General features: G+C 40.4%; 1 protein-coding gene across 1 annotated transcript in view; it reads right to left on the bottom strand.

Moving 5' to 3' along the window:
* LOC137978606 (adhesion G protein-coupled receptor E1-like) overlaps positions 1 to 12,081 on the bottom strand; it is a 193,562-nt gene that overhangs the window by 24,619 nt on the left and 156,862 nt on the right. The gene's annotated exons all lie outside the window — the stretch shown is intronic.

Here is a 12,081-nt window from a genome sequence, read left to right on the forward strand (position 1 = left end):
GGAAACACAGCTATTTCGCCATTACAAAGCTCGTTCGCTTTCCCATCAGGGAATTACACATCCCGTTTTTCACAGTCCGCGGGTGCCACAAGAAATATCGGTCCATTTGCAGGCGGTCCCGGCCAGAAACGTGGCACGTGTTTCAGCTGCGGTAAACCAGGCCATTGGCGAGCTGAATGTCCTTTGTTGGTCGTTGCACAGACGCAACCAGACGGAAAGAAGTTAAGTAATCATTTTATTGATTTGTGTGATAGCGAATCCCTATCGGGGAGCAATGATGCCTCGGAGCATGTTTCTGGACTTTCTGAAATAAATAGTAGACCCTTTGAGAAGGCAGATTTTCTAGAGCGGGAATGCCCTCCAGACAGCGTTCGAGGGAGGCTTAAAACAAATATTTTAGCTTGGAAAGAGCTAGAGCCCACTGAAGCGGTTCTGAGTGTGATTAAAGAGGGTTATAAATTACCATTACACAGTATTCCGGAGTCTTGCGTTTTGCGGAATAATAAATCTGCCTTAGACAATAACGACTTCGTCACGGAGGCCTTAAATGATCTCTTAACCACCCAGTGTATTTCCGTCGTTGAAAGCCAGCCATGGGTAGTAACTCCTCTCATTGTGTCAACCCGGGACGATGGGAAAAGACGTTTGGTACTCGATTTACGGCATGTTAACCCCCACCTTTTTAAGTATAAATTCAAATGCAAAGACATAACCACAGCCCTGGATCTACTAGGGGAGGGTTATTATCTGTATACATTCGATATCAAGAGTGCTTATCATCACGTTGAAATTTTTTCAAGTCATCGAACTTACCTAGGATTCCAATGGTCCTATCGGTGTAAAGCGACTTATTTCGTTTTTAACGTGTTACCGTTTGGTCTGTCCACCGCTCCTTACATATTCACCAAACTCTTGAAACCTCTGCTAAGCCATTGGAGGGGTTCAGGTAAGAGAATTTGCATGTTTTTGGACGACGGTTTAGGCGGCAATTCTTCCAAAGAGTCCGCTACTGTTGACGCCAAAGCAGTCAAGGAAGATCTTGGCCGATTGGGCTTCGTTCTCAGCGGAAATAAGTGTGCTTGGGAACCATCTCTTACCCAGGCCTGGTTGGGTCACGTTTTCAATATGTCAGAAAACCGTTTGTATGTAACTGAAAACAGGTTGTCAAAATTAAAGCAATCCCTGTCATCAGTTCTATATAGAATTGACAATGTTTCAGCCAAACTCCTAGCCCAGGTTACCGGTCGCATTATATCCATGTCAAAAGCCATTGGTTCGGCCGTTTATTTGTACACCAGACACATGTATTTCGCGATAGAAACTAGGCAATCGTGGGATGCCATCATTCCTTGCTCTTCAAAGGTTAGAGAAGAGCTACAATTCTGGGATAAAAATGTGGGCCAGTTAAATGGCAAGAAGCTGTTCGACGAGCCTCATGTTTTTGATTCCGTGGTTTATTCAGATGCATCTGAGCAGGGCTTTGGCGGTTACGTAGTTTCCGCAAAACACACTTTGGTGTGTCAGGGGCAATGGCAAATTAATGAAAGGGGAAAGAGCTCTACTTGGCGAGAGCTGAAAGCTGTACACAATATGTTATTGTCCATTGGACATAGCGTTAGAGGACATAAAGTGCAATGGCATACTGACAATCAGAACATTGTTCGTGTTATCGACAGAGGGAGCACGAAACCTGATCTTCAATCATTGGTTGAAGACATCGTCTATTTGTGTGCCGAAAATCACGTTGTGGTTGTCCCGGTGTGGGTACCCCGGGAGCAGAACCAGTTGGCTGATTATCTCAGCAAACTTACAGACGTTAAGGATTGGGGTATTAGTCCAGTCATTTTTCGGTGGATCAGCACTTTATGGGGCCCTTTTACAGTTGACAGGTTCGCAACTTGGTATAACGCCAAATGTCTTAAATTTAATTCCCGCTTCTGGAATCCTGGCTGCGAGGGCGTGGATGCTTTTACCCAAAATTGGCAGGGGGAAAACAACTGGCTGGTACCCCCACCAAGCGAGATAATTAGGGTATGGCGCCACCTTAAGCTTTGCAAAGCACAAGGGGCTTTAATAATACCCCTGTGGAAAGGAGCTTTGTTTTGGCCCTGTGTGTGTCCAGACGGGGTCCATTTAGCTAAATGTGTTTTGGACTGGGTTGGAGTTCCAGAATTCAGTTCGGCCGCCACGACAAGGGGAAGGACTTACAATTCTATGTTCCATGGTGAACGTCTCGAATTCAAACTTATAGCTTTGTACATAAACTGGCAGTCTATTCGCCCAGTAAGCAGTGACAGAGGTTTTTGCTTGTCAACAGAAGGTTTGTGTGAACGTTGCATTCGAGGTTAAACAAATCCTTAACTTAGCCGTTTACGGCAGGAGCGAATTGCAGCCCACAGGAGGCAAGAAAATAATGAACCCGCTGGTGGTTTATGAAGGAACCCACAGGTGGTTTTGAACACCAGGGTTCACTACACTCACAGGTGGTGTTATAAGATTCATAGTAGCATATTAACATCGGAGATGGCTTCAATCTCATCTTTGTTTTTTATCATGCACAGTCTCTCTGTTTCTCACAGGTTTAAACCTCTTTGATCAAGGCCCGTGGAAGGAGCTTGAAGACCGCGCAGGATCTGGCCGTGGGAGCATTCATCTCACCCGCTTGTTTGAAGCGTTAAAGCAGACAGTCTTTTCTTCAAAAGCTTGTGGAACCGTTGTTAATTACACTAGTTCTTTAAATCGTTGGATTAAGTTCGCACGCGACAATAATTTAATCGTTTTCCCAGTTACTGTTGTTGATGCCGCTTTGTATTTTAGTTATTTGTCCACTTCTCAAGTTTCTGCCTCCGTGATCGAAACTTGTGTTAGCGCTTTAAAATGGGTTCACGACATTGCTGGGGTTTCTAACCCTATGGTTAGCCCTTTTGTAAGAAACGTAGTCGAGGGCGCTAAACGTCAAAATGCTAAACCTGTAGCAAAGAAATCACCCATTTCTCCTGAAGCTCTTACAGCATGTTGTACCGAATACGAGCATTCTAGGGAGCTACCAATACGTAGGGATATTTCTATGGCCTTACTTTTGTTCGCAGGGTTCTTTCGTTTTAATGAGCTTGCAGCCCTTGCAATCCAAGACATAAGTTTTAGTGAAACTCACTTAACTGTCAAAGTGACCAAGAGTAAGACCGATCAATATCGAAAAGGTAATGAAGTAGTGATCAGCAGATCTGGAAAAGTGTCTCGTCCTGTTCTTAATTTGGAAAGATACATGGCTTTAGCGGGCATTGCTACATCACACAAGACATCAGATTATTTGTTTAAGCCTTTAGTTAAGGTCAGGTCTGGATATAAAGTTGTTGAGAAAGTGAAACCGCTTAGCTATACTCGTGCACGAGAATCTCTAGTTGGCCTTCTAAGTAAGTTTGTACCTACTACGGATATTATTAGTTTGCATTCATTTAGAGCGGGAGGGGCAACTTCAGCGGCTAACGCTCAAGTCCCCGATAGATGCTGGAAACGACATGGCAGGTGGCAGTTAGAGACCGCTAAGGATGGCTACGTCGAGGATTCCCTCGACAATCGTTTACTAGTTTCCCGGTCCCTTGGGATTTGATTTGATTCTACTGACATTCTGCTCCCTTTCTTTGTATTTCTATCCAGTGCAGCAGTCAGTTCCCCTTTTTAACAAGTGACCAGTTGTGTTTGATTTGTTGTCTATTAGAGGGAATAGGGGAAAACTTGTTATTTGCTGCGGTTCGCAGAATAGCAGCAAATCGTTGTTTTCACGGTTCGCCGGTTTTTGACAGTTTCTATGGTGACGCAAGTACTATAAGGGCGGGATTTTGCTGAGTCGAGCCATTCTATGCTGACGTTGCTGCCTGAGGTTATGTCCATGGTTAAATTATCTTCATAGATATTTTTGGTGTTTATGATGAGTACATTTTACAGACAACAACGGAATCACGGTTTAAAACATAGCTGAGGAAAGTATACTTCGGTTTACCTCATACTGGCTAAGGCCCTGTTAACTTTTTTGTAAGCACGTTTTCAGATATCATTTGAATTGCAAGGGCAAGTACGATACAAGACAGACTTTTTCCCCTAAAGTGAAACATTTAAGAACACTTCGTGTTGCCTAGTCGTGCCAAATTGGAAATGTGTCACAACTACGAAAGCACTTTGTAATTCTAAATCATATGTGGAAGGAGTCCGCAAAGCGAGGACTGGTGACCAGCAACAGGATTGGTTGGTTTCTTAAAATTTTCTCGTTCCCAGTGTACACCTATTTTCACTCCAAAGCGGCGATTCCTTCGGTCAGCACTGAATAAAAGCTACTTCTAACCACTTCAGAAAGAAGTGCAATTGAAGTGAGTCGAGACCACTGCTGATATCGATAAAGATTGGATCGAGCATCTATTGTTTCATGCGAAGCAGAACAAACTATCAAAAGTGAGAGGAAAGCAATGTGGCAATGTTGTAAAAATCACTTTCAAAGTTTTTGCCTCTTTATATGGAAGGAGGTTCCGCTTTTACCCATAACTTCACTGTGTATACGAAGCTTTAGCGCAAAAGTGGCCAAGATTCGCCGCGGGAGTGAAGACAGTGGGTTGTTCGATCCAACCAGTCTCTTCTAGAAATCAGTGGACATGGCTGCTTATAAACAGCCCATAGTTCGCCGACAAGCTGGCGGTTACAGGAAGAATGCAGTCTAATTTAACATAAAAACAGCTTCAGATGATCACATGACAATAGGGAGCTTAAACAACGAAAAAGGTGACTAGCAACGAGAACGTTATCACAAATTATAAATTCGCGTCATTCGACCACAAGGGGGTGGTCGTTCTTAAAAAATGACACTGGTCGAAACGGTACTTAATTTAGGGGAGAAAGTGTAAAGTTATTCTCATGCCGATCAAGTGCTGACGTTCTTCATAAAACCTCAATTTTCAGTCATTTCTCGTTGCTGGGTTTGCTGACGACCGCAAAGAAATGGACAAAAGTAAAAAGATGCACGCGCAGAGCGTGCAAAGCTATTGCTTTTGCGCACTAAATATGGAAATTAGTGACGTTCTTGTTGCCGTCGCCGTTGTCGTTGCTTAAGCTCCCTAACCACATACGTCTGTGTATGCGCTTTAAATCACAGAAGAAAAAACACCTCCACCTCATCTACTTTAAATGGTGAATCTCCGGCAAGAACAGTTAATTTGTGCTGAACCTCTGTTGGGACAATGTAGTTGTCTCCAAAATTTGTGGATGAAATGCGCCCAATCCTATTCCTATACCTATTAATTAGGATATCGTTATCTCCAAAGGTAGGGCCAACATGTGCAACGTTATGTATCGCTTTGGAGGGATTGTTTACATTGCTTTTGAAGGGCAGCAGTCTTTCGGCGTTTCGTAGCGAGAAAATGAACGCCTTTTCTGTGGCACCGAATTTCTTTTCACCGTGTTTTGGCAATTCTGAAAAAAGGAAAAATCATTCGTTGTGCTTAAAAATGGATAAAAAAGAAATGGCGTATTTAAACAGAAAATAATAATAGGATAATTTATTCACTTTTCAGTCAGCTATAACACTTTGACTCCTTACAGCAATAATTACGTAAATTCCCCTCAAATTTCAAACAATTTCCGGTGAACAAGTATGGAGAATGAAGAATATTATCAGTTGAGGGACATTATTTTGAAATAGCACCAAATTCTCATAACTAGCCAAAAAAAATATACGACACTAGTTAGGAGAAAGAACTTTTAGATCACAGGAGTGAAAGGACTTCAGGCCCTGAAATAAAACGGAAGCTAAACATGATACATCATGTGTTCAAGTGTCCCGTTCCGTCGAAATCAAACTGCCAATGTATCAAAGAGTGTTTGGATAAGCGCCATTTGAAAGGGATTAGTAAAACAGTTTCGTAATGGTTCTCCCAGAAAAATTTGGTACTGTTGTGCGGCCCACCTTCGGAAACCCTTACCCGATTTTAGACCAAAATCTAAGATTTTCCCTACCCCAATTTCATACCTACCTGTTCCGGTTCGGTGAACCTATGACGTCAGGTTAGTTTCTTGTAATTGGTCATCGAGCTCCGGTGGGAGTCGCATTTGCGAGAAATTCAATCTAAAAATAAGTCGATCTGTGAAAACGCCGTGACAGGAACACATTAGAGTTGTAGGCTCCGGGTCATGGGTTCTTGTTATCGCCTAATGATAAATTAATTTAAAGAAGAAGCTACTTCTAAAAAACATACCCAACTATGACTTAAGTGAACAAACCATACCCTATTTCAGACCAAAATGTTCAAAATCGATACCCTATTTCAGACCAAGACGGATACAACTCACACCCTTTGGGGCCGCACATACCTATATAGCCCATATAAGGGAGTACCCCCCCCCCCCACCGAGATGGGGGAGGAGGGGGGGTTGTTAAAGTAAAGAAGATCACGATTAAGGGACACGTGATTGACGTTTAGACGCCCTTGCATATTACTTGGTTTGATTGGGATTTTCACCTATTATCGCTAAAATACCGCTGCAGTACTATTACAATACTCTCTTCATATCCACCCCCTCTGTGTATTTATTCCAAGCGCACATAATGACAAGCCCCAAATTGACTTGATAGATCAATTTGTGGAGCGCTGCACCGGTATCACAAAGGTGATGGATTCAAAACTTGTTCAAGGTTGGATTTTTTTAGCGTTTGCTTTCATTCCTGTCTAAGTAACTTTCATAGCGGAGCACAATTGGTAAGGAAATATGGTAACTTATCTGTGCGAGAAAATTTGGTTTTGGTCACCGTGCGACCGTACGTACGTACGAAGTACGTACGTACGTCCACCCCATCATGTATGACCAGTATCACGTAACCATATCGCGGGCTCAAGTTTAGAGCTCAACGAGGCGGCCATGTTTACAGTTTACAGCAGGGCGTCCTGGTTTACCGCGTACACCTTTGATATTGGACATCCATGTTATAGTCAATTGACACCTGTCAAAACAAGGTGTCCACTGACAAGTATCACGTGACCATATCGAGGTCAGCTGTTTTATTAACCACTGACCAGGTACTGGGTTTCGATTGGATCGCAGGCTTAAGCCGGGTTAATTTATTGTAAGAACAAATGACCCGGAGCTCTGTTTTTAGGCCTGGCTAAATCTATATATTATATGAAGTCTCTAAGTATTAACTGCCTTCAACCTCGTTACCAGGGCTTTTTCGCAACGCCCTTGCCCCTGGGAACGAGGTTGCACATCCTACACGGTATTAAGAGCTCACAAAACGTCCAGTTACTAGTTGCCTTGGCTTGACAGCTCCATTGCAATACTCTGGACGGGAATTAAAAATCAAGTTGCTGGGAAAAAGGAACAGATAATGTTTTCCCAGCAACACTGAAAAAAAACCTGAAAATGTCTTGATAACATTTATTTTCATTAACTGGGGTATAATAATACATTTTACAACAAATTGGTCGTTGGGTGCCCCTGTTCTTTCTCACGAACTGGATCAACCATCTTGAATGGAATCTCCTTAACGCTAAGAAATATTAGAAAGAACGACTTCACTAGGAAAATAACAAGTCTACTTTTCGATATTATAATTTCTGAAAACTCTTATCTAGAAACTTGCCAAATTATTAATAGAATAAAACATTTTGACAAATGATATTGGTCTTAAATTAAATTAATCACTTCAAATGCATTTAACGAATTACCTACTACTGCTATTCGATTGTTCTTTTATTCGAAAGAATCTTAACTTGATATTTGTGATAGCTTTCATCTAGAGTAAGCTTTTTCGCTTAATATTATTGAATCTTACGATTATCAGCAATCAATTAAGTAGAATCTCAATCTGTATTCCGCTGTAGTACCTCACATCTTTATCATAGAAACATTCAATCGCTCTTGTCTTGAATAATAATTATTTCCTTTCGTAATCTTTGTCGTTGTAAATATATGAATTAAGTATTTTATCTTTGCTCCACCCAACTCGATTAGCCTTGCTAAATTTGGGTTGACAAACTTTTCACTGTAACTAGTATTGTATGTAATAAACGTTGTCGTTGTTGTTGTTGGTTGTTATATTTCGGAGACAAACGACGTCAGCGACAACCAGGTGAGCGACGTTCTTCGTAGCACTGTTCCCATGTACGCAATGCGCACCTTTTTTGAATACGCATATCTTAGTTACGCCTTTCCATGGTTTGTCAATATTTTCGCAATAAAAAAAAAAAATAATAATAATTAATAAAATAAGAATGTAAAAAAAGGTAAAACACACACTATGCACCATAAAAATCCAAGACATTCGACTTACCGCGATGCTGAAGTGGTGAAATAATTCGTTGGACACGAATTTGTCCGAGTTGTTGTACTTGTCCGAAGGGAGGAGTTCACAAAGCAGTTTACCGTTGATATCCGGTTTAGCAGCCAAATTGTATGAAAAACATGTCGGAGTTTCCAAACAGGCAAGCGAGCACTGGGGCGTCCGATCAACGTGACTATACCCAAGAATTGTGATATTCAAGTAGGAGAATTTGTCTTCTTTAAAGTTTGCATATCTGACACCAGTGTGAGTTTCCCCGCGACTGAAAACTTTGCCGGCCTTTTCCTCTGAGATAGATGATTTGCAACCAATCTCTATAGACCCAGATAACAATTGGATAACATACAATGCAATTGCTGGTGGACGAACAATAGGATCTAATGAACGGTCTTTTGTTTTCGTCAACCAACATAGCGGCGATGACGTCACGTGAAAACCGCCGCCGATTAAACAATAGCGGCGGTGTCTCAGCGTTTTGTGTTGCCCCGTGTTATCTGTTCCCCCGAACACTGAGCACTAGTGCTGTGTGTTCCCCCTTCGCCATAACTATAAATATGGTAGCAGAATGTGAATACAGAAAGTATCCTAAACAGGCATAAAAGCTAACCTTAGGCTTAATTAGGCCTAAACAAAAGTTTTTAGGCATAAGGTTAGCTTTTATGCATGTTTAGGATACTTTCTGTATTCATATTCTGCTATCATATTTATAGTTATGGCGAAGGGAGAACACAGTGCTCAGTGTTCGGGGGAACAGATAACACGGGGAACACGAAACGCTGTGACAGCGGAACACAAGAACAACTGTACAAAGGGAAAAGTGTCGAGAACGCGAACACGAGCTCCTTGACAACATAGGCGTGTTTGACTAAGGTCGCGTCATAGGTTTCGCAAGGTGTCAGTTTTTAAATATGTTCTTATTTCACCAGTATTCATGGCATGAGAATAAAATTGACATCACCTTAATGTTCCTTGAATGTAGATTTTGAAACCAAAAAAATACACTGACACCTCCTGATGGGACCTTAAATTTGTGACAGTTCTCTGAGGTAAAACTGAGTGGAAAAAAAAGGTATCTTACCTGTAGCAACTGCATATAAGAGGACGATTATTAGTATAAGCAGGCAAGCGTTCCCAAATTTCGTAAAGCCAAAAGGTTTCATCGTTTTTCCTTACTTTATTTATTTAGGTATCATACCTATAGCAACTGCATATAAGAGGACGATTATTAGTATAAGCAGGCAAGCGTTCCCAAATTTCGTAAAGCCAAAAGGTTTCATCGTTTTTCCTTACTTTATTTATTTAGGTATCATACCTGTAGCAACTGCATATAAGAGGACGATTATTAGTATAAGCAGGCAAGCGTTCCCAAATTTCGTAAAGCCAAAAGGTTTCATCGTTTTTCCTTACTTTACGGTGCAAGACTGTTCAACCGTCAGTTTAGTGCAAACCAGTGAGGTTTACCATTACTTATCTAGACTTGAAACAACTTAATAATAATTGGTTCGTGGGTTTTAAGGGTGCGAATTCCTGTCAAATGGATTCCGTGATCTGTCAGTGATCTGACAGTGGAGAAGACAGTTGCAAGTAAGTTTATTTGACAAGCATGAATTAACCACATGAATATGAGGACATCCCTCTTGAAATTTAAGCCAAACTACTTTACTATATATTATACTTTTCTAATAAAGATTATCACGTTCCCAGTATCAGATCTTCCTTTATAAAGTTTCGCTTTTTTTACATTGAATACCACCGATTCTTGTACAGAAGATGTAAATCGTTGTAAAACAAAACGCGCGCCTTTTACAAAGAAACATACACTAACTAAGTTCCTGTCAATATTAACAGAGGAATATCCGAATGGAAAACGATGGAAAATGAGCACATGTTAGGACTCAATGAAAGCCAAACACCGTCCGCTTTATTATTCTGCCATTTCTACTAGAGCTCCTTATTAAATTAAACCCCTCGTTATATATGTTAACTCTAAGATCTGTGAAATAGCTTCAACTTCAGCGTTGTCAGAGTTTCAGTCTCTGTTGCAAGAAATCTGTCGGCAGTATGATACTTGACACATCGAAGAGAAGCGTCGAAAGCTTCAAGAACAAATGAGGAGCTTAACTTGGGTCAGGAATGTGGGTCGCCGCTGTTTAGGTAAAAACAAAATAACCAAAATCTCAGTGAGAGTTGTAACAAGACTCACACTAAAAGGGCAGAGCGAGAGACAAAGGGAGAGAGACGATCGACGTGTTAATCTCGACACATTTGTTGGGCCGACTTCGTCATACAGTTTTAATGACGACAAATAACTCAAATTACTTTAAATTAATTTTGAATGATGTGTCAAAATAGTCCAGAGGCACAGTAAACCAATCTGAAATATTTTCTAAAACAAGGTTTACAACGGCCAGCATCATGCAATTAAAAAAAGGAAAATTATTTCTTTATTCTCTTTATTTCAAATTAATTTAAACAGAGGCAAATTATATCTTAACTTTCAGCCTAATTCTCCGGTTAAACATAAAACGTTAGTGATGTATTGGTGTATTTGTTAATTTAAACACAGGCAAATTATTTCTTAACTGTCAGGCTACCGAGATGCAAATTGTTTTGCCTGGCATACACTTTTCTCAACAGCAACGGTGAATTGGTTCTTTTCTGATTTTAAAGCAATCCATTTTTAAGTTTTATACTTATGGAAGTCGATAACTGAGGAATAAAACTCAACAGCTATTACACCTTCGAACATAATTCTCCGGTTAAACATGAATATTGGTGTATTTGTTAATTTAAACACAGGTAAATTATTTCTTAACTTTCAGGCTGCCGAGATGCAACTTGTTTTGCCTGGCATACACCTTTCTCAACAGCAACGGTGAATTGGTTCTTTTCTGATTTTGAAGCAATACATTTTTAAGTTTTATACTTTTGGAACTCGATAACTGAGGAATAAAACTCAACAGCTATTAAATCTTCGAACATCTGCTTCCCTAATTCTCCGGTTAAACATGAAGCGTTAGTGATGTATTGGTATATTTGTTAATTTAAACACAGACAAATTATTTTGTCAGTTAACTTTCAGGCTACCGAGATGCAACTTGTTTTGCCTGACATACACTTTTCTCAGCAGCAACGGTGATTTTAAAGCAATCCATTTTTAAGTTTTATACTTATGGAACTCGATAACTGAGGAATAAAACTCAACAACTATTACACCTTCGAACATAATTCTCCGGTTAAACATGAAACGTTAGAGATGTACTGTTGTATTTGTTAATTTAAACACAGGCAAATTATTTTGTCAGTTAACTTTCAGGCTACCGACTGAGATGCAACTTGTTTTGCCTGGCATACACTTTTCTCAACAGCAACGGTGAATTGGTTCTTTTCTGATTTTAAAGCAATCCACTTTTAAGTTTTATACTTATGGAACTCGATAACTGAGGAATTAAACTCAACAGCTATTACACCTTCGAACATCTGCTTCCCTTATTCTCCGGTTAAACATGAAGCGTTAGTGATGTCTACAAGAGCTCCTTATTAAATTAAACCCCTCGTTATATATGTTAACTTTAAGATCTGTGAAATAGCTTCAACTTCAGCGTTGTCAGAGTTTTCAGTCTCTGTTGCAAGAAATCTGTCGGCAGTATGATACTTGACACATCGAAGATAAGCGTCGAAAGCTTCAAGAACACATGAGGAGCTTAACTTGGGTCAGGAATGTGGGTCCCCCCTGTTTAGGTAAAAACAAAATAACCAAA

Source organism: Montipora foliosa, chromosome 12 (assembly GCF_036669935.1).
Source record: "Montipora foliosa isolate CH-2021 chromosome 12, ASM3666993v2, whole genome shotgun sequence".
NCBI lineage: Eukaryota > Metazoa > Cnidaria > Anthozoa > Scleractinia > Acroporidae > Montipora > Montipora foliosa.